This window comes from Podarcis liolepis (assembly GCF_965112155.1).
Source record: "Podarcis liolepis genome assembly, chromosome: Z".
NCBI lineage: Eukaryota > Metazoa > Chordata > Lepidosauria > Squamata > Lacertidae > Podarcis > Podarcis liolepis.
In genome coordinates, this window is record NC_139570.1 from 22,839,482 (window position 1) to 22,860,249 (window position 20,768).

At 47.2% G+C, this 20,768-nt stretch overlaps 3 long non-coding RNA genes across 3 annotated transcripts; 1 reads left to right on the plus strand and 2 right to left on the minus strand.

Moving 5' to 3' along the window:
- Positions 1-6,059: 6,059 nt before the first annotated feature.
- LOC310697932 lies at positions 6,060-13,008 on the minus strand. The gene is made up of 4 exons (XR_014521253.1): positions 12,744-13,008; positions 12,549-12,668; positions 6,926-7,140; positions 6,060-6,124 (listed from the first exon to the last, which is right to left on the minus strand). It is a non-coding gene; the product is annotated as an uncharacterized lncRNA (long non-coding RNA).
- Positions 7,230-16,936, plus strand: LOC310697933. Its single transcript, XR_014521254.1, has 4 exons — positions 7,230-7,588; positions 10,222-10,389; positions 13,933-14,024; positions 16,678-16,936. It is a non-coding gene; the product is annotated as an uncharacterized lncRNA (long non-coding RNA).
- LOC310697931 lies at positions 13,024-19,455 on the minus strand. The gene is made up of 3 exons (XR_014521252.1): positions 19,194-19,455; positions 18,999-19,118; positions 13,024-13,570 (listed from the first exon to the last, which is right to left on the minus strand). It is a non-coding gene; the product is annotated as an uncharacterized lncRNA (long non-coding RNA).
- Positions 19,456-20,768: the final 1,313 nt, after the last annotated feature.

Consider the following 20,768-nt stretch of genomic DNA (forward strand, 5'->3'; position numbering starts at 1 on the left):
CGCCTGCAGTCTCCCTTCAAGGCTCCTTCTCTCAAGTTTGGCCACAGCCTTGTCCATTCCATTTCTGTATCCTGTTTCCGAGAGATCTGAATTGGGAAATCCTTTCGATTCTTCATTAATAAGAGGCAGTGGGGTGAGGGGGGCCATGGCCACATCCACACCATTTAACGCGCTATGAAGCCGCTTTAAACACTCATGGCTTAAACACCCCCAAAGACTCTGGGAGCTATAGTTGGAAAAGGGTGCCAAGAGTTGTTAGGGGACCCCGTTCCCTGCTAAGAAGGGAACCCTACCTCTACCCCTACCCCCACCCCCACCCCTGACGATAACCCTAACTCTAACGCTAATGCTTAAGCCTTAACTAGTGCTACAATTCCCAGAGTTCCCTGGCAAAAAGGGAACCCTAACCCTAACCCTAACCCTGCCCCCTAACTAGAGCTACAATTCCCAGAGTTCCCTGGCAAGAAGGGAACCCTAACCCTGCCCCCTAACTAGAGCTACAATTCCCAGAGTTCCCTGGCAAAAAGGGAACCCTAACCCTAACCCTGCCCCCTAACTAGAGCTACAATTCCCAGAGTTCCCTGCCAAGGGAACCCCAACCCTACCCCTGCCCCTGACGCTAACCCTAACCCTAACCCTTAACTAGAGCTACACCCCCACCCCCACCCCCACCCCTAATCCTAATCCTAATACTTAACCACTGTAACAAGTCTCCGTCCCCTTAACCACCTACAGTTCCCAGAATCCCTGAGGGGAAGCCATGCCTGTTTAAAGTGACTTCATAGCAGTTCAGTGGTGCACCTAATGTGGCCTAATGTTCCCTCCCTCATTTTCTTCTCTCTCCCCACTGCCCCATCACTTGCAATGCAGCAGATGTCCGCCTGCAGTCTCCCTTCAAAGCTCCTTCTTTCAAGTATGGCCACGGCCTTGTCCATTCCTCACTGCCAGTATTTCACGTTAACTTCTCCGATGTAAATAGGGATGTCCTGCGGTTCTCTTGATGACTTTTAAGACTGGACTTGGGGAAAACCTCACCGGCTCCAGACATCCCTGTAAGGCAAAGGCAAACAGGTGAGTGGGATGGCCAACACCCGACAGCGTCCCCCCAGATTCCTCCTCTGTTTGGCTGCCTGTTAACAAACAAGGCTTCCAAACCAGTTTGCACCCATCTCAGCCAGCGTAGCCTCGCAACATCCACTAGCCTGAATGCAAATTCTTCCGACAACCATCCACCAGCTGCAACCTCATCAGGTCCATTGCCAGACATCAACCAGCTTCAGAGCTGAGTGTCAGTCACCTTCAAGTAGCGATCCCACCATCAAGTAATCTTTCTACTTGCCTTCTCCTTGCTCCACAGCATCCCAGCACCGGGCAATTGCCTCCTTCCGCTTGCCAGCTTGCCACCACGGGGTAGGAAACCACCAGGGCCACAGCATCCCGCACCGGGCAATTGTCTCCTTCCACTTGCCAGCTTGCTGCCACGGGACAGATCACCTGGGCTGAGTGCCACCGAGCTGCCCATTTCTCTCTGGGGAGGGCAACTGCTGAGACTTGCGCCTTGGCCCACATTTATACCCGCTCAGCAACCAAATGTTTTTGTTACATCACAATCAACCCACGGACAATGGCAGCAGCTGGGGAGGCATCACCATCACTCCCTCAGCCCTCACAATGGTGAGCACAGCTCAGCAGCCAAAACACACACACACACACAAGTTGTGCCAATATCTGTGAAGGCCACACCCGAAACCCAAAGGGGCAGGAGGGGGACATTTTCCGGCCCAGTGGTTACATTTCCCTCCACACAACACTAGTCCAATACACAAATGAACAGAGCAATGAAAGCAAGCCTTATCTTTGCACAGGAAGCTGTTCAAGGAATGACATGCAGAGAGAAAGTTAGCATCTCAGGAAAAAAACACTTTTTCATCAGTCAATCAATCAATCAATCAATCATTTATTTATTGTATTTGACTAAAACCCATTATAAATCCAGTTACAAAAGCACCATACCCAATGACCCAAACTATGGCTCCCACATTCTTGGGGGGGGGGGGGAGGAAGCCAGGTGGATGCCATGTGAAATGAGCGATGTGTCAAGTGATGGATACATACTACCTCCAGGTTCAGAGGTGGCATATTTCTGCATATCAGTTCCTGAGAATCACGAGGGCTGCTGTGGTCAGATTCTGCTTGCAGTTTTTGCACAGGCATCTGTGAGAATGGGATGCTGAACTTGGGCCACTGGCCTGATCCAGGCAGCTTTCTTAGGTTACAAAGGAAGACTTCCAAGAGAATACTTTTAATGTAGCACTCCAAGAAATGCTGCAAGTTTCAGAAAGTCAAATAATGCACTCCAAAATCAGAAATTTTGAAACCATTTCAGCACTGTGTCATTTTACTTTCCCCCTGCATCTTTTGCCCAGTAGAACCCCAGACCATGTTTTAATCTTTAATCAATAGTGTATCTTGCCTTCTGGGAGTGTGAATCAGATGTGCAAACTGCAAATGCAGCAAGAACAGCTGCTGGGAGGCTTGGCTAGTTTTGGATAAGAGCAGCGAAGAAGTCTTTGCTTCCTGGGAGAAGTTATTTCTCCATTAACTGAATGTTACTCAGAGTTTTCATATGCTCGATGGTACCTTTCTGAGTAGGTCCCTTCCTTCCTTCCTTCCTTCCTTCCTTCCTTCCTTCCTTCCTTCATCTCTCTCGCTCTCTCTTTCTTTGTGTGTGCATATGAGAGAGAGAGAGAGAGAGAGAGAGAGAGAGAGAGCGCACAGATGGAAATATGTCAGAGGGAGGGGGTATTGTTTGAAGTTTCTTGATTATTTCACTCAAGCGAATGACCACATTTGCTTCTGTTTTAACTGCAGATCCTAATATTATTTTGGTTTTTAACCAGGGCCACATTCCCTTTCAGGCAATCTTCAAACAGCCACCAAACAAACAAACAAACAAACAAACAAATTTGTGTACCTGTATTCATCTGTAGTTCTCAGGGTGGTTCATAGCATATAAATAAGAGATAAAAACACAAAATAAATGCCTGTACAGTAGTGGGTGGGGCCGAGGCAAAAGGGGGTGGAACTACTAACATAGATCTTAATGTGTATTGGAGGCTAATTTCTGCACATGCTTACTCACCCTTCTCTGTCCTCCATCCAGACAAGTAAGAGGCCTAAATCAGACTTCCAGGACACCTTTCAGTCAGGCAAACATACTCAGGAACATATATTCCTTTAATAATGGAATCGCTCCCACAGAACTTACAAGTGCACCTCCACAACTTTGCTTTAGGTACAGTAAGGGGGTGATTTTAGTAACAATTTTAACATACTGTGGAGGAGTCATATGTAGTGGCTGCATTGAAATGAGCACTATTGTGCGCATGCCCAACTTGTGGGCTTCCCAGAGGCATCTAGGTGGCCGTTGTTGAAACAGAACACTGAACCAGATCGGTCTCTAGTCTGATCAGGCAGGGATCTTTTCTTATGTTTTGTAAATCTTCATATTATTGCTGTCACAATGTAACCAACAATGCGCAGCCCTGTTATGGAGAAGCATCATTTGAACTCTTTGGGCATCTTTTCTTCATGAGAATAGGGAAACTGTTGTTGGAACTCACTCTAAAGTGTGCATTATGTCAGTATAAAGCAGCCTAACTGGCTTCAGTGCCAGCCCATTGCCTTACTTTGAGCCATGTCTTACCAACAATCTCTTTCCAGTAATTGTGCTTGTCCCCATAAAGTCAAAGAATTCAAGAGAAGCAGAGAAGTGGGTGCTGGATACTGACCCCCCCCCCTTGCCGCTTCTGTTGGAAAAGGGGTGTGGCTTAAACAGCCTGGTCACCACGCCCCTTCCCATTGCCCCCTGCTCCTTTCCCTGCAAGGGTTCAGGTGAGTGCAAAACGCCTTGGGGTGCAGCAAGCTTTGGGGAGGGGCTGGGGGGAGGATGCAATGCTAGGGATGTAATTCCTAGGGAAAGAAAGTGCCCACGTGTTCAGTTATGGAAAACTTAATAAATATTTGATACAAAAATAAATAAATAAATAAAATAAATACTCAATGACCTGCCTTTCAAGTAAGTAGAAATGAAGCAGCTGGTTGCCATGGTGAAATTATGATGACACTGTTACTCTGTAGTGGCAGTGCTGAAATTCTAAGTCAGATTCAAGGGGGGATTTCCCCCCAAGGCCAAGCCTACCAGCTAACAGTGACCTTAAGTTTTCCAGTAAAACATGAAATGGTGCACATGCTACATCTTGTTTGTGCGCTTATCAGGCATGTCCAAGGTCCATTTTGGGGGCCTAATCCAGCCCACCAGTCAGTTTAATCTGGCCCCTGTGGCAGTTTATTTCCTGGGGTAAAACCCTAAAAAAGGAGCTGTTTTGGCGGCCCTCACGGCCCTTCACTTCATCAAATCTGGCCCTCTTTGAAAAAAGTTTTTTTTAAAAAAAAATTATTGGGTTTTCAAATTTTATACAAAACACAACACAGACACAAAGACACAGACACAAACATGCATAATTTCAGAATCTTACTTTCTTAACCACTTTCCCTGACTTCCCCGCACCTCCCCCTCATACATCCCAATTCCAATAGTTAACTCAGCAAGTTCTTATTAACCAGATTTAGCTTAAACCTCAATTAATTCGTAATACTAATCTTTTACGTCTTTTCCTAAAGTCGACCCAAGTTCCCTTCCACAGATTTCCCACTTTTATAGTAATTACTAAACATACTTAGAAATAAGAGAACAACATAAAATTGTACACCCTTTGGATTCAAAAACTCTCCCTCCCCCCTTCCCGGTTTCAATCCCCAAAATATGTCCATAATATCAGTTCTTAGCCTGGATTCCTCACTTCCGAGGCCTTCAAATCTCTCTCAATCCCTCTCTGCCGGTTTTGTTGATAGCCCTTTATATTGGTCATCAAGTCTCGGAGGAGCTCTATCCCAGCAAACTCCATGTTACTTCCAACCAGTCCTCCATTTTCAAAAGCGGAGCCCAAATCATGTTTCTTGCTTCTTTTGAGTCCAAATGTCCCAAAGGCTCCAACTTTTATCTTGGTCAGATTTGTAATCCATATTTCTTCCGATCTCCCCATGAAGAGATCACTCCATTCTTCATTCTTAATTTCAGTCCAAATTCTCAATGTCCAAATCTTGTTTTCCTTGTAATTCTTTTTTGTAGGCCTCTGGTTGTCCCTTTCCACCTGCAACACTTCAGCTCCTCCTTCCCACTCCTCTAAATTTGCAGGTGTCCTCTTTGAAAAAAGATTGGACAGGGTTACAGTCAAAGAGTTCGAGAGAAGCAGAGAAGCGGGGGCTGGATGTCCAGAGTTTCATTCTCTCCCGTGCTGCAGAGTGTGTGTGACTACTGGATCACATACTCTGTGTGTTGACGTTCCATTCTTTGGAAGAGAGGGAACAGAAGGAACTGTGCGCCACTTCCGTCTTCTTTGTTCTGTGTTCTGTTGTTCTCTCTCGGACGGCCCACCCCCATGGTGCTTCCCTTGGAAAAGGGGTGTGGTTTAAGCAGCCCGGTTGCCCTACCCTTTCCCATTGTGCCCTGTCCCTTTCCCTGCAAGGGTTCAGGTGAGTGCAAAATGCCTACTATAAACGCATGCAGAAAGACAAACGCATTTTACCACCCTCCTCCCATGTTAATCACAACACTATACAACACGATACAATAAAAATACGTTTATTGGCATTTCAAGTTAAGACCTTCCAAAATGGCTTGAGATACAAAGTCTTTCTTCTTTCTGTTTCCTGTTTGCGAGAGATTTGAATTGGGAAATCCTTTCGATTCTTCATTAATAAGAGGCAGTGGGGTGAGGGAGGCCATGGCCACATCCACACCATTTAATGCGCTATGAAGCCGCTTTAAACACTCATGGCTTAAACACCCCCAAAGACTCTGGGAGCTATAGTTGGAAAAGGGTGCCAAGAGTTGTTAGGGGGCCCCGTTCCCTGCCAAGAAGGGAACCCTACCTCTACCCCTACCCCTACCCCCACCCCCACCCCTACCCGACGCTAACCCTAACCCTAACGCTAACCCTTAAGCCTTAACTAGAGCTACAATTCCCAGAGTTCCCTGGCAAGAAGGGAACCCTAACCCTGTCTCCTAACTACAGCTACAATTCCCAGAGTTCCCTGGCAAAAAGGGAACCCTAACCCTGCCCCCTAACTACAGCTACAATTCCCAGAGTTCCCTGGCAAAAAGGGAACCCTAACCCTGCCCCCTAACTACAGCTACAATTCCCAGAGTTCCCTGGCATGAAGGGAACCCTACCCCCACCCCCACCCCACCCTAATCCTAATCCTAATACTTAACCACCGTAACAAGTCTCCGTCCCCTTAACCACCTACAGTTCCCAGAATCCCTGAGGGGAAGCCATGCCTGTTTAAAGTGACTTGATAGCAGTTCAGTGGTGCACCTAATGTGGCCTAATGTTCCCTCCCTCATTTTCTTCTCTCTCCCCACTGCCCCATCACTTGCAATGCAGCAGGTGTCCGCCTGCAGTCTCCCTTCAAGGCTCCTTCTCTCAAGTTTGGCCACAGCCTTGTCCATTCCATTTCTGTATCCTGTTTCCGAGAGATCTGAATTGGGAAATCCTTTCGATTCTTCATTAATAAGAGGCAGTGGGGTGAGGGGGGCCATGGCCACACCCACACCATTTAACGCGCTATGAAGCCGCTTTAAACACTCATGGCTTAAACACCCCCAAAGACTCTGGGAGCTATAGTTGGAAAAGGGTGCCAAGAGTTGTTAGGGGACCCCGTTCCCTGCTAAGAAGGGAACCCTACCTCTACCCCTACCCCCACCCCCACCCCTGACGATAACCCTAACTCTAACGCTAATGCTTAAGCCTTAACTAGTGCTACAATTCCCAGAGTTCCCTGGCAAAAAGGGAACCCTAACCCTAACCCTGCCCCCTAACTAGAGCTACAATTCCCAGAGTTCCCTGGCAAGAAGGGAACCCTAACCCTGCCCCCTAACTAGAGCTACAATTCCCAGAGTTCCCTGGCAAAAAGGGAACCCTAACCCTAACCCTGCCCCCTAACTAGAGCTACAATTCCCAGAGTTCCCTGCCAAGGGAACCCCAACCCTACCCCTGCCCCTGATGCTAACCCTAACTCTAACCCTTAACTAGAGCTACACCCCCACCCCCACCCCCACCCCTAATCCTAATCCTAATCCTAATACTTAACCACTGTAGCAAGTCTCCGTCCCCTTAACCACCTACAGTTCCCAGAATCCCTGAGGGGAAGCCATGCCTGTTTAAAGTGACTTCATAGCAGTTCAGTGGTGCACCTAATGTGGCCTAATGTTCCCTCCCTCATTTTCTTCTCTCTCCCCACTGCCCCATCACTTGCAATGCAGCAGATGTCCGCCTGCAGTCTCCCTTCAAAGCTCCTTCTTTCAAGTATGGCCACGGCCTTGTCCATTCCTCACTGCCAGTATTTCACGTTAACTTCTCCGATGTAAATAGGGATGTCCTGCGGTTCTCTTGATGACTTTTAAGACTGGACTTGGGGAAAACCTCACCGGCTCCAGACATCCCTGTAAGGCAAAGGCAAACAGGTGAGTGGGATGGCCAACACCCGACAGCGTCCCCCCAGATTCCTCCTCTGTTTGGCTGCCTGTTAACAAACAAGGCTTCCAAACCAGTTTGCACCCATCTCAGCCAGCGTAGCCTCGCAACATCCACTAGCCTGAATGCAAATTCTTCCGACAACCATCCACCAGCTGCAACCTCATCAGGTCCATTGCCAGACATCAACCAGCTTCAGAGCTGAGTGTCAGTCACCTTCAAGTAGCGATCCCACCATCAAGTAATCTTTCTACTTGCCTTCTCCTTGCTCCACAGCATCCCAGCACCGGGCAATTGCCTCCTTCCGCTTGCCAGCTTGCCACCACGGGGTAGGAAGCCACCAGGGCCACAGCATCCCGCACCGGGCAATTGTCTCCTTCCACTTGCCAGCTTGCTGCCACGGGACAGATCACCTGGGCTGAGTGCCACCGAGCTGCCCATTTCTCTCTGGGGAGGGCAACTGCTGAGACTTGCGCCTTGGCCCACATTTATACCCGCTCAGCAGCCAAATGTTTTTGTTACATCACAATCAACCCACGGACAATGGCAGCAGCTGGGGAGGCATCACCATCACTCCCTCAGCCCTCACAATGGTGAGCACAGCTCAGCAGCCAAAACACACACACACACACAAGTTGTGCCAATATCTGTGAAGGCCACACCCGAAACCCAAAGGGGCAGGAGGGGGACATTTTCCGGCCCAGTGGTTACATTTCCCTCCACACAACACTAGTCCAATACACAAATGAACAGAGCAATGAAAGCAAGCCTTATCTTTGCACAGAAAGCTGTTCAAGGAATGACATGCAGAGAGAAAGTTAGCATCTCAGGAAAAAAACACTTTTTCATCAGTCAATCAATCAATCAATCAATCATTTATTTATTGTATTTGACTAAAACCCATTATAAATCCAGTTACAAAAGCACCATACCCAATGACCCAAACTATGGCTCCCACATTCTTGGGGGGGGGGGAGGGAGCCAGGTGGATGCCATGTGAAATGAGCGATGTGTCAAGTGATGGATACATACTACCTCCAGGTTCAGAGGCGGCATATTTTTGCATATCAGTTCCTGAGAATCATGAGGGCTGCTGTGGTCAGATTCTGCTTGCAGTTTTTGCACAGGCATCTGTGAGAATGGGATGCTGAACTTGGGCCACTGGCCTGATCCAGGCAGCTTTCTTAGGTTACAAAGGAAGACTTCCAAGAGAATACTTTTAATGTAGCACTCCAAGAAATGCTGCAAGTTTCAGAAAGTCAAATAATGCACTCCAAAATCAGAAATTTTGAAACCATTTCAGCACTGTGTCATTTTACTTTCCCCCTGCATCTTTTGCCCAGTAGAACCCCAGACCATGTTTTAATCTTTAATCAATAGTGTATCTTGCCTTCTGGGAGTGTGAATCAGATGTGCAAACTGCAAATGCAGCAAGAACAGCTGCTGGGAGGCTTGGCTAGTTTTGGATAAGAGCAGCGAAGAAGTCTTTGCTTCCTGGGAGAAGTTATTTCTCCATTAACTGAATGTTACTCAGAGTTTTCATATGCTCGATGGTACCTTTCTGAGTAGGTCCTTCCTTCCTTCCTTCCTTCCTTCCTTCCTTCCTTCCTTCCTTCCTTCATCTCTCTCGCTCTCTCTTTCTTTGTGTGTGCATATGAGAGAGAGAGAGAGAGAGAGAGAGAGCGCACAGATGGAAATATGTCAGAGGGAGGGGGTATTGTTTGAAGTTTCTTGATTATTTCACTCAAGCGAATGACCACATTTGCCTCTGTTTTAACTGCAGCTCCTGATATTATTTTGGTTTTAAACCAGGGCCACATTCCCTTTCAGGCAATCTTCAAACAGCCACCAAACAAACAAACAAATTTGTGTACCTGTATTCATCTGTAGTTCTCAGGGTGGTTCATAGCATATAAATAAGAGATAAAAACACAAAATAAATGCCTGTACAGTAGTGGGTGGGGCCGAGGCAAAAGGGGGTGGAACTACTAACATAGATCTTAATGTGTATTGGAGGCTAATTTCTGCACATGCTTACTCACCCTTCTCTGTCCTCCATCCAGACAAGTAAGAGGCCTAAATCAGACTTCCAGGACACCTTTCAGTCAGGCAAACATACTCAGGAACATATATTCCTTTAATAATGGAATCGCTCCCACAGAACTTACAAGTGCACCTCCACAACTTTGCTTTAGGTACAGTAAGGGGGTGATTTTAGTAACAATTTTAACATACTGTGGAGGAGTCATATGTAGTGGCTGCATTGAAATGAGCACTATTGTGCGCATGCCCAACTTGTGGGCTTCCCAGAGGCATCTAGGTGGCCGTTGTTGAAACAGAACACTGAACCAGATCGGTCCCTAGTCTGATCAGGCAGGGATCTTTTCTTATGTTTTGTAAATCTTCATATTATTGCTGTCAAAATGTAACCAACAATGCGCAGCCCTGTTATGGAGAAGCATCATTTGAACTCTTTGGGCATCTTTTCTTCATGAGAATAGGGAAACTGTTGTTGGAACTCACTCTAAAGTGTGCATTATGTCAGTATAAAGCAGCCTAACTGGCTTCAGTGCCAGCCCATTGCCTTACTTTGAGCCATGTCTTACCAACAATCTCTTTCCAGTAATTGTGCTTGTCCCCATAAAGTCAAAGAATTCAAGAGAAGCAGAGAAGGGGGTGCTGGATACTGACCCCCCCTTGCCGCTTCTGTTGGAAAAGGGGTGTGGCTTAAACAGCCTGGTCACCACGCCCCTTCCCATTGCCCCCTGCTCCTTTCCCTGCAAGGGTTCAGGTGAGTGCAAAACGCCTTGGGGTGCAGCAAGCTTTGGGGAGGGGCTGGGGGGAGGATGCAATGCTAGGGATGTAATTCCTAGGGAAAGAAAGTGCCCACGTGTTCAGTTATGGAAAACTTAATAAATATTTGATACAAAAATAAATAAATAAATAAAATAAATACTCAATGACCTGCCTTTCAAGTAAGTAGAAATGAAGCAGCTGGTTGCCATGGTGAAATTATGATGGCACTGTTACTCTGTAGTGGCAGTGCTGAAATCCTAAGTCAGATTCAAGGGGGGATTTCCCCCCAAGGCCAAGCCTACCAGCTAACAGTGACCTTAAGTTTTCCAGTAAAACATGAAATGGTGCACACGCTACATCTTGTTTGTGCGCTTATCAGGCATGTCCAAGGTCCATTTTGGGGGCCTAATCCAGCCCACCAGTCAGTTTAATCTGGCCCCTGTGGCAGTTTATTTCCTGGGGTAAAACCCTAAAAAAGGAGCTGTTTTGGCGGCCCTCACGGCCCTTCACTTCATCAAATCTGGCCCTCTTTGAAAAAAGTTTTTTTAAAAAAATATTTATTGGGTTTTCAAATTTTATACAAAACACAACACAGACACAAAGACACAGACACAAACATGCATAATTTCAGAATCTTACTTTCTTAACCACTTTCCCTGACTTCCCCGCACCTCCCCCTCATACATCCCAATTCCAATAGTTAACTCAGCAAGTTCTTATTAACCAGATTTAGCTTAAACCTCAATTAATTCGTAATACTAATCTTTTACGTCTTTTCCTAAAGTCGACCCAAGTTCCCTTCCACAGATTTCCCACTTTTATAGTAATTACTAAACATACTTAGAAATAAGAGAACAACATAAAATTGTACACCCTTTGGATTCAAAAACTCTCCCTCCCCCCTTCCCGGTTTCAATCCCCAAAATATGTCCATAATATCAGTTCTTAGCCTGGATTCCTCACTTCCGAGGCCTTCAAATCTCTCTCAATCCCTCTCTGCCGGTTTTGTTGATAGCCCTTTATATTGGTCATCAAGTCTCGGAGGAGCTCTATCCCAGCAAACTCCATGTTACTTCCAACCAGTCCTCCATTTTCAAAAGCGGAGCCCAAATCATGTTTCTTGCTTCTTTTGAGTCCAAATGTCCCAAAGGCTCCAACTTTTATCTTGGTCAGATTTGTAATCCATATTTCTTCCGATCTCCCCATGAAGAGATCACTCCATTCTTCATTCTTAATTTCAGTCCAAATTCTCAATGTCCAAATCTTGTTTTCCTTGTAATTCTTTTTTGTAGGCCTCTGGTTGTCCCTTTCCACCTGCAACACTTCAGCTCCTCCTTCCCACTCCTCTAAATTTGCAGGTGTCCTCTTTGAAAAAAGATTGGACAGGGTTACAGTCAAAGAGTTCGAGAGAAGCAGAGAAGCGGGGGCTGGATGTCCAGAGTTTCATTCTCTCCCGTGCTGCAGAGTGTGTGTGACTACTGGATCACATACTCTGTGTGTTGACGTTCCATTCTTTGGAAGAGAGGGAACAGAAGGAACTGTGCGCCACTTCCGTCTTCTTTGTTCTGTGTTCTGTTGTTCTCTCTCGGACGGCCCACCCCCATGGTGCTTCCCTTGGAAAAGGGGTGTGGTTTAAGCAGCCCGGTTGCCCTACCCTTTCCCATTGTGCCCTGTCCCTTTCCCTGCAAGGGTTCAGGTGAGTGCAAAATGCCTACTATAAACGCATGCAGAAAGACAAACGCATTTTACCACCCTCCTCCCATGTTAATCACAACACTATACAACACGATACAATAAAAATACGTTTATTGGCATTTCAAGTTAAGACCTTCCAAAATGGCTTGAGATACAAAGTCTTTCTTCTTTCTGTTTCCTGTTTGCGAGAGATTTGAATTGGGAAATCCTTTCGATTCTTCATTAATAAGAGGCAGTGGGGTGAGGGAGGCCATGGCCACATCCACACCATTTAATGCGCTATGAAGCCGCTTTAAACACTCATGGCTTAAACACCCCCAAAGACTCTGGGAGCTATAGTTGGAAAAGGGTGCCAAGAGTTGTTAGGGGGCCCCGTTCCCTGCCAAGAAGGGAACCCTACCTCTACCCCTACCCCTACCCCCACCCCCACCCCTACCCGACGCTAACCCTAACCCTAACGCTAACCCTTAAGCCTTAACTAGAGCTACAATTCCCAGAGTTCCCTGGCAAGAAGGGAACCCTAACCCTGCCCCCTAACTACAGCTACAATTCCCAGAGTTCCCTGGCAAAAAGGGAACCCTAACCCTGCCCCCTAACTACAGCTACAATTCCCAGAGTTCCCTGGCATGAAGGGAACCCTACCCCCACCCCCACCCCACCCTAATCCTAATCCTAATACTTAACCACCGTAACAAGTCTCCGTCCCCTTAACCACCTACAGTTCCCAGAATCCCTGAGGGGAAGCCATGCCTGTTTAAAGTGACTTCATAGCAGTTCAGTGGTGCACCTAATGTGGCCTAATGTTCCCTCCCTCATTTTCTTCTCTCTCCCCACTGCCCCATCACTTGCAATGCAGCAGGTGTCCGCCTGCAGTCTCCCTTCAAGGCTCCTTCTCTCAAGTTTGGCCACAGCCTTGTCCATTCCATTTCTGTATCCTGTTTCCGAGAGATCTGAATTGGGAAATCCTTTCGATTCTTCATTAATAAGAGGCAGTGGGGTGAGGGGGGCCATGGCCACACCCACACCATTTAACGCGCTATGAAGCCGCTTTAAACACTCATGGCTTAAACACCCCCAAAGACTCTGGGAGCTATAGTTGGAAAAGGGTGCCAAGAGTTGTTAGGGGACCCTGTTCCCTGCTAAGAAGGGAACCCTACCTCTACCCCTACCCCCACCCCTGACGATAACCCTAACTCTAACGCTAATGCTTAAGCCTTAACTAGTGCTACAATTCCCAGAGTTCCCTGGCAAAAAGGGAACCCTAACCCTAACCCTGCCCCCTAACTAGAGCTACAATTCCCAGAGTTCCCTGGCAAGAAGGGAACCCTAACCCTGCCCCCTAACTAGAGCTACAATTCCCAGAGTTCCCTGGCAAAAAGGGAACCCTAACCCTAACCCTGCCCCCTAACTAGAGCTACAATTCCCAGAGTTCCCTGCCAAGGGAACCCCAACCCTACCCCTGCCCCTGATGCTAACCCTAACTCTAACCCTTAACTAGAGCTACACCCCCACCCCTAATCCTAATCCTAATCCTAATCCTAATCCTAATCCTAATACTTAACCACTGTAGCAAGTCTCCGTCCCCTTAACCACCTACAGTTCCCAGAATCCCTGAGGGGAAGCCATGCCTGTTTAAAGTGACTTCATAGCAGTTCAGTGGTGCACCTAATGTGGCCTAATGTTCCCTCCCTCATTTTCTTCTCTCTCCCCACTGCCCCATCACTTGCAATGCAGCAGATGTCCGCCTGCAGTCTCCCTTCAAAGCTCCTTCTTTCAAGTATGGCCACGGCCTTGTCCATTCCTCACTGCCAGTATTTCACGTTAACTTCTCCGATGTAAATAGGGATGTCCTGCGGTTCTCTTGATGACTTTTAAGACTGGACTTGGGGAAAACCTCACCGGCTCCAGACATCCCTGTAAGGCAAAGGCAAACAGGTGAGTGGGATGGCCAACACCCGACAGCGTCCCCCCAGATTCCTCCTCTGTTTGGCTGCCTGTTAACAAACAAGGCTTCCAAACCAGTTTGCACCCATCTCAGCCAGCGTAGCCTCGCAACATCCACTAGCCTGAATGCAAATTCTTCCGACAACCATCCACCAGCTGCAACCTCATCAGGTCCATTGCCAGACATCAACCAGCTTCAGAGCTGAGTGTCAGTCACCTTCAAGTAGCGATCCCACCATCAAGTAATCTTTCTACTTGCCTTCTCCTTGCTCCACAGCATCCCAGCACCGGGCAATTGCCTCCTTCCGCTTGCCAGCTTGCCACCACGGGGTAGGAAGCCACCAGGGCCACAGCATCCCGCACCGGGCAATTGTCTCCTTCCACTTGCCAGCTTGCTGCCACGGGACAGATCACCTGGGCTGAGTGCCACCGAGCTGCCCATTTCTCTCTGGGGAGGGCAACTGCTGAGACTTGCGCCTTGGCCCACATTTATACCCGCTCAGCAGCCAAATGTTTTTGTTACATCACAATCAACCCACGGACAATGGCAGCAGCTGGGGAGGCATCACCATCACTCCCTCAGCCCTCACAATGGTGAGCACAGCTCAGCAGCCAAAACACACACACACACACAAGTTGTGCCAATATCTGTGAAGGCCACACCCGAAACCCAAAGGGGCAGGAGGGGGACATTTTCCGGCCCAGTGGTTACATTTCCCTCCACACAACACTAGTCCAATACACAAATGAACAGAGCAATGAAAGCAAGCCTTATCTTTGCACAGGAAGCTGTTCAAGGAATGACATGCAGAGAGAAAGTTAGCATCTCAGGAAAAAAACACTTTTTCATCAGTCAATCAATCAATCAATCAATCATTTATTTATTGTATTTGACTAAAACCCATTATAAATCCAGTTACAAAAGCACCATACCCAATGACCCAAACTATGGCTCCCACATTCTTGGGGGGGGGGGAGGGAGCCAGGTGGATGCCATGTGAAATGAGCGATGTGTCAAGTGATGGATACATACTACCTCCAGGTTCAGAGGCGGCATATTTTTGCATATCAGTTCCTGAGAATCATGAGGGCTGCTGTGGTCAGATTCTGCTTGCAGTTTTTGCACAGGCATCTGTGAGAATGGGATGCTGAACTTGGGCCACTGGCCTGATCCAGGCAGCTTTCTTAGGTTACAAAGGAAGACTTCCAAGAGAATACTTTTAATGTAGCACTCCAAGAAATGCTGCAAGTTTCAGAAAGTCAAATAATGCACTCCAAAATCAGAAATTTTGAAACCATTTCAGCACTGTGTCATTTTACTTTCCCCCTGCATCTTTTGCCCAGTAGAACCCCAGACCATGTTTTAATCTTTAATCAATAGTGTATCTTGCCTTCTGGGAGTGTGAATCAGATGTGCAAACTGCAAATGCAGCAAGAACAGCTGCTGGGAGGCTTGGCTAGTTTTGGATAAGAGCAGCGAAGAAGTCTTTGCTTCCTGGGAGAAGTTATTTCTCCATTAACTGAATGTTACTCAGAGTTTTCATATGCTCGATGGTACCTTTCTGAGTAGGTCCTTCCTTCCTTCCTTCCTTCCTTCCTTCCTTCCTTCCTTCCTTCCTTCCTTCCTTCCTTCCTTCATCTCTCTCGCTCTCTCTTTCTTTGTGTGTGCATATGAGAGAGAGAGAGAGAGAGAGCGCGCACAGATGGAAATATGTCAGAGGGAGGGGGTATTGTTTGAAGTTTCTTGATTATTTCACTCAAGCGAATGACCACATTTGCCTCTGTTTTAACTGCAGCTCCTGATATTATTTTGGTTTTAAACCAGGGCCACATTCCCTTTCAGGCAATCTTCAAACAGCCACCAAACAAACAAACAAACAAACAAATTTGTGTACCTGTATTCATCTGTAGTTCTCAGGGTGGTTCATAGCATATAAATAAGAGATAAAAACACAAAACAAATGCCTGTACAGTAGTGGGTGGGGCCGAGGCAAAAGGGGGTGGAACTACTAACATAGATCTTAATGTGTATTGGAGGCTAATTTCTGCACATGCTTACTCACCCTTCTCTGTCCTCCATCCAGACAAGTAAGAGGCCTAAATCAGACTTCCAGGACACCGTTCAGTCAGGCAAACATACTCAGGAACACATATTCCTTTAATAATGGAATCGCTCCCACAGAACTTACAAGTGCACCTCCACAACTTTGCTTTAGGTACATTAAGGGGGTGATTTTAGTAACAATTTTAACATACTGTGGAGGAGTCATATGTAGTGGCTGCATTGAAATGAGCACTATTGTGCGCATGCCCAACTTGTGGGCTTCCCAGAGGCATCTAGGTGGCCGTTGTTGAAACAGAACACTGAACCAGATCGGTCTCTAGTCTGATCAGGCAGGGATCTTTTCTTATGTTTTGTAAATCTTCATATTATTGCTGTCAAAATGTAACCAACAATGCGCAGCCCTGTTATGGAGAAGCATCATTTGAACTCTTTGGGCATCTTTTCTTCATGAGAATAGGGAAACTGTTGTTGGAACCCACTCTAAAGTGTGCATTATGTCAGTATAAAGCAGCCTAACTGGCTTCAGTGCCAGCCCATTGCCTTACTTTGAGCCATGTCTTACCAACAATCTCTTTCCAGTAATTGTGCTTGTCCCCATAAAGTCAAAGAATTCAAGAGAAGCAGAGAAGGGGGTGCTGGATACTGACCCCCCCTTGCCGCTTCTGTTGGAAAAGGGGTGTGGCTTAAACAGCCTGGTCACCACGCCCCTTCCCATTGCCCCCTGCTCCTTTCCCTGCAAGGGTTCAGGTGAGTGCAAAACGCCTTGGGGTGCAGCAAGCTTTGGGGAGGGGCTGGGGGGAGGATGCAATGCTAGGGATGTAATTCCTAGGGAAAGAAAGTGCCCACGTGTTCAGTTATGGAAAACTTAATAAATATTTGATACAAAAATAAATAAATAAATAAAATAAATACTCAATGACCTGCCTTTCAAGTAAGTAGAAATGAAGCAGCTGGTTGCCATGGTGAAATTATGATGACACTGTTACTCTGTAGTGGCAGTGCTGAAATCCTAAGTCAGATTCAAGGGGGGATTTCCCCCCAAGGCCAAGCCTACCAGCTAACAGTGACCTTAAGTTTTCCAGTAAAACATGAAATGGTGCACACGCTACATCTTGTTTGTGCGCTTATCAGGCATGTCCAAGGTCCATTTTGGGGGCCTAATCCAGCCCACCAGTCAGTTTAATCTGGCCCCTGTGGCAGTTTATTTCCTGGGGTAAAACCCTAAAAAAGGAGCTGTTTTGGCGGCCCTCACGGCCCTTCACTTCATCAAATCTGGCCCTCTTTGAAAAAAGTTTTTTTAAAAAAATATTTATTGGGTTTTCAAATTTTATACAAAACACAACACAGACACAAAGACACAGACACAAACATGCATAATTTCAGAATCTTACTTTCTTAACCACTTTCCCTGACTTCCCCGCACCTCCCCCTCATACATCCCAATTCCAATAGTTAACTCAGCAAGTTCTTATTAACCAGATTTAGCTTAAACCTCAATTAATTCGTAATACTAATCTTTTACGTCTTTTCCTAAAGTCGACCCAAGTTCCCTTCCACAGATTTCCCACTTTTATAGTAATTACTAAACATACTTAGAAATAAGAGAACAACATAAAATTGTACACCCTTTGGATTCAAAAACTCTCCCTCCCCCCTTCCCGGTTTCAATCCCCAAAATATGTCCATAATATCAGTTCTTAGCCTGGATTCCTCACTTCCGAGGCCTTCAAATCTCTCTCAATCCCTCTCTGCCGGTTTTGTTGATAGCCCTTTATATTGGTCATCAAGTCTCGGAGGAGCTCTATCCCAGCAAACTCCATGTTACTTCCAACCAGTCCTCCATTTTCAAAAGCGGAGCCCAAATCATGTTTCTTGCTTCTTTTGAGTCCAAATGTCCCAAAGGCTCCAACTTTTATCTTGGTCAGATTTGTAATCCATATTTCTTCCGATCTCCCCATGAAGAGATCACTCCATTCTTCATTCTTAATTTCAGTCCAAATTCTCAATGTCCAAATCTTGTTTTCCTTGTAATTCTTTTTTGTAGGCCTCTGGTTGTCCCTTTCCACCTGCAACACTTCAGCTCCTCCTTCCCACTCCTCTAAATTTGCAGGTGTCCTCTTTGAAAAAAGATTGGACAGGGTTACAGTCAAAGAGTTCGAGAGAAGCAGAGAAGCGGGGGCTGGATGTCCAGAGTTTCATTCTCTCCCGTGCTGCAGAGTGTGTGTGACTACTGGATCACATACTCTGTGTGTTGACGTTCCATTCTTTGGAAGAGAGGGAACAGAAGGAACTGTGCGCCACTTCCGTCTTCTTTGTTCTGTGTTCTGTTGTTCTCTCTCGGACGGCCCACCCCCATGGTGCTTCCCTTGGAAAAGGGGTGTGGTTTAAGCAGCCCGGTTGCCCTACCCTTTCCCATTGTGCCCTGTCCCTTTCCCTGCAAGGGTTCAGGTGAGTGCAAAATGCCTACTATAAACGCATGCAGAAAGACAAACGCATTTTACCACCCTCCTCCCATGTTAATCACAACACTATACAACACGATACAATAAAAATACGTTTATTGGCATTTCAAGTTAAGACCTTCCAAAATGGCTTGAGATACAAAGTCTTTCTTCTTTCTGTTTCCTGTTTGCGAGAGATTTGAATTGGGAAATCCTTTCGATTCTTCATTAATAAGAGGCAGTGGGGTGAGGGAGGCCATGGCCACATCCACACCATTTAATGCGCTATGAAGCCGCTTTAAACACTCATGGCTTAAACACCCCCAAAGACTCTGGGAGCTATAGTTGGAAAAGGGTGCCAAGAGTTGTTAGGGGGCCCCGTTCCCTGCCAAGAAGGGAACCCTACCTCTACCCCTACCCCTACCCCCACCCCCACCCCTACCCGACGCTAACCCTAACGCTAACCCTTAAGCCTTAACTAGAGCTACAATTCCCAGAGTTCCCTGGCAAGAAGGGAACCCTAACCCTGCCCCCTAACTACAGCTACAATTCCCAGAGTTCCCTGGCAAAAAGGGAACCCTAACCCTGCCCCCTAACTACAGCTACAATTCCCAGAGTTCCCTGGCATGAAGGGAACCCTACCCCCACCCCCACCCCACCCTAATCCTAATCCTAATACTTAACCACCGTAACAAGTCTCCGTCCCCTTAACCACCTACAGTTCCCAGAATCCCTGAGGGGAAGCCATGCCTGTTTAAAGTGACTTCATAGCAGTTCAGTGGTGCACCTAATGTGGCCTAATGTTCCCTCCCTCATTTTCTTCTCTCTCCCCACTGCCCCATCACTTGCAATGCAGCAGGTGTCCGCCTGCAGTCTCCCTTCAAGGCTCCTTCTCTCAAGTTTGGCCACAGCCTTGTCCATTCCATTTCTGTATCCTGTTTCCGAGAGATCTGAATTGGGAAATCCTTTCGATTCTTCATTAATAAGAGGCAGTGGGGTGAGGGGGGCCATGGCCACACCCACACCATTTAACGCGCTATGAAGCCGCTTTAAACACTCATGGCTTAAACACCCCCAAAGACTCTGGGAGCTATAGTTGGAAAAGGGTGCCAAGAGTTGTTAGGGGACCCCGTTCCCTGCTAAGAAGGGAACCCTACCTCTACCCCTACCCCCACCCCCACCCCTGACGATAACCCTAACTCTAACGCTAATGCTTAAGCCTTAACTAGTGCTACAATTCCCAGAGTTCCCTGGCAAAAAGGGAACCCTAACCCTAACCCTGCCCCCTAACTAGAGCTACAATTCCCAGAGTTCCCTGGCAAGAAGGGAACCCTAACCCTGCCCCCTAACTAGAGCTACAATTCCCAGAGTTCCCTGGCAAAAAGGGAACCCTAACCCTAACCCTGCCCCCTAACTAGAGCTACAATTCCCAGAGTTCCCTGCCAAGGGAACCCCAACCCTACCCCTGCCCCTGATGCTAACCCTAACTCTAACCCTTAACTAGAGCTACACCCCCACCCCCACCCCCACCCCTAATCCTAATCCTAATCCTAATCCTAATACTTAACCACTGTAGCAAGTCTCCGTCCCCTTAACCACCTACAGTTCCCAGAATCCCTGAGGGGAAGCCATGCCTGTTTAAAGTGACTTCATAGCAGTTCAGTGGTGCACCTAATGTGGCCTAATGTTCCCTCCCTCATTTTCTTCTCTCTCCCCACTGCCCCATCACTTGCAATGCAGCAGATGTCCGCCTGCAGTCTCCCTTCAAAGCTCCTTCTTTCAAGTATGGCCACGGCCTTGTCCATTCCTCACTGCCAGTATTTCACGTTAACTTCTCCGATGTAAATAGGGATGTCCTGCGGTTCTCTTGATGACTTTTAAGACTGGACTTGGGGAAAACCTCACCGGCTCCAGAGATCCCTGTAAGGCAAAGGCAAACAGGTGAGTGGGATGGCCAACACCCGACAGCGTCCCCCCAGATTCCTCCTCTGTTTGGCTGCCTGTTAACAAACAAGGCTTCCAAACCAGTTTGCACCCATCTCAGCCAGCGTAGCCTCGCAACATCCACTAGCCTGAATGCAAATTCTTCCGACAACCATCCACCAGCTGCAACCTCATCAGGTCCATTGCCAGACATCAACCAGCTTCAGAGCTGAGTGTCAGTCACCTTCAAGTAGCGATCCCACCATCAAGTAATCTTTCTACTTGCCTTCTCCTTGCTCCACAGCA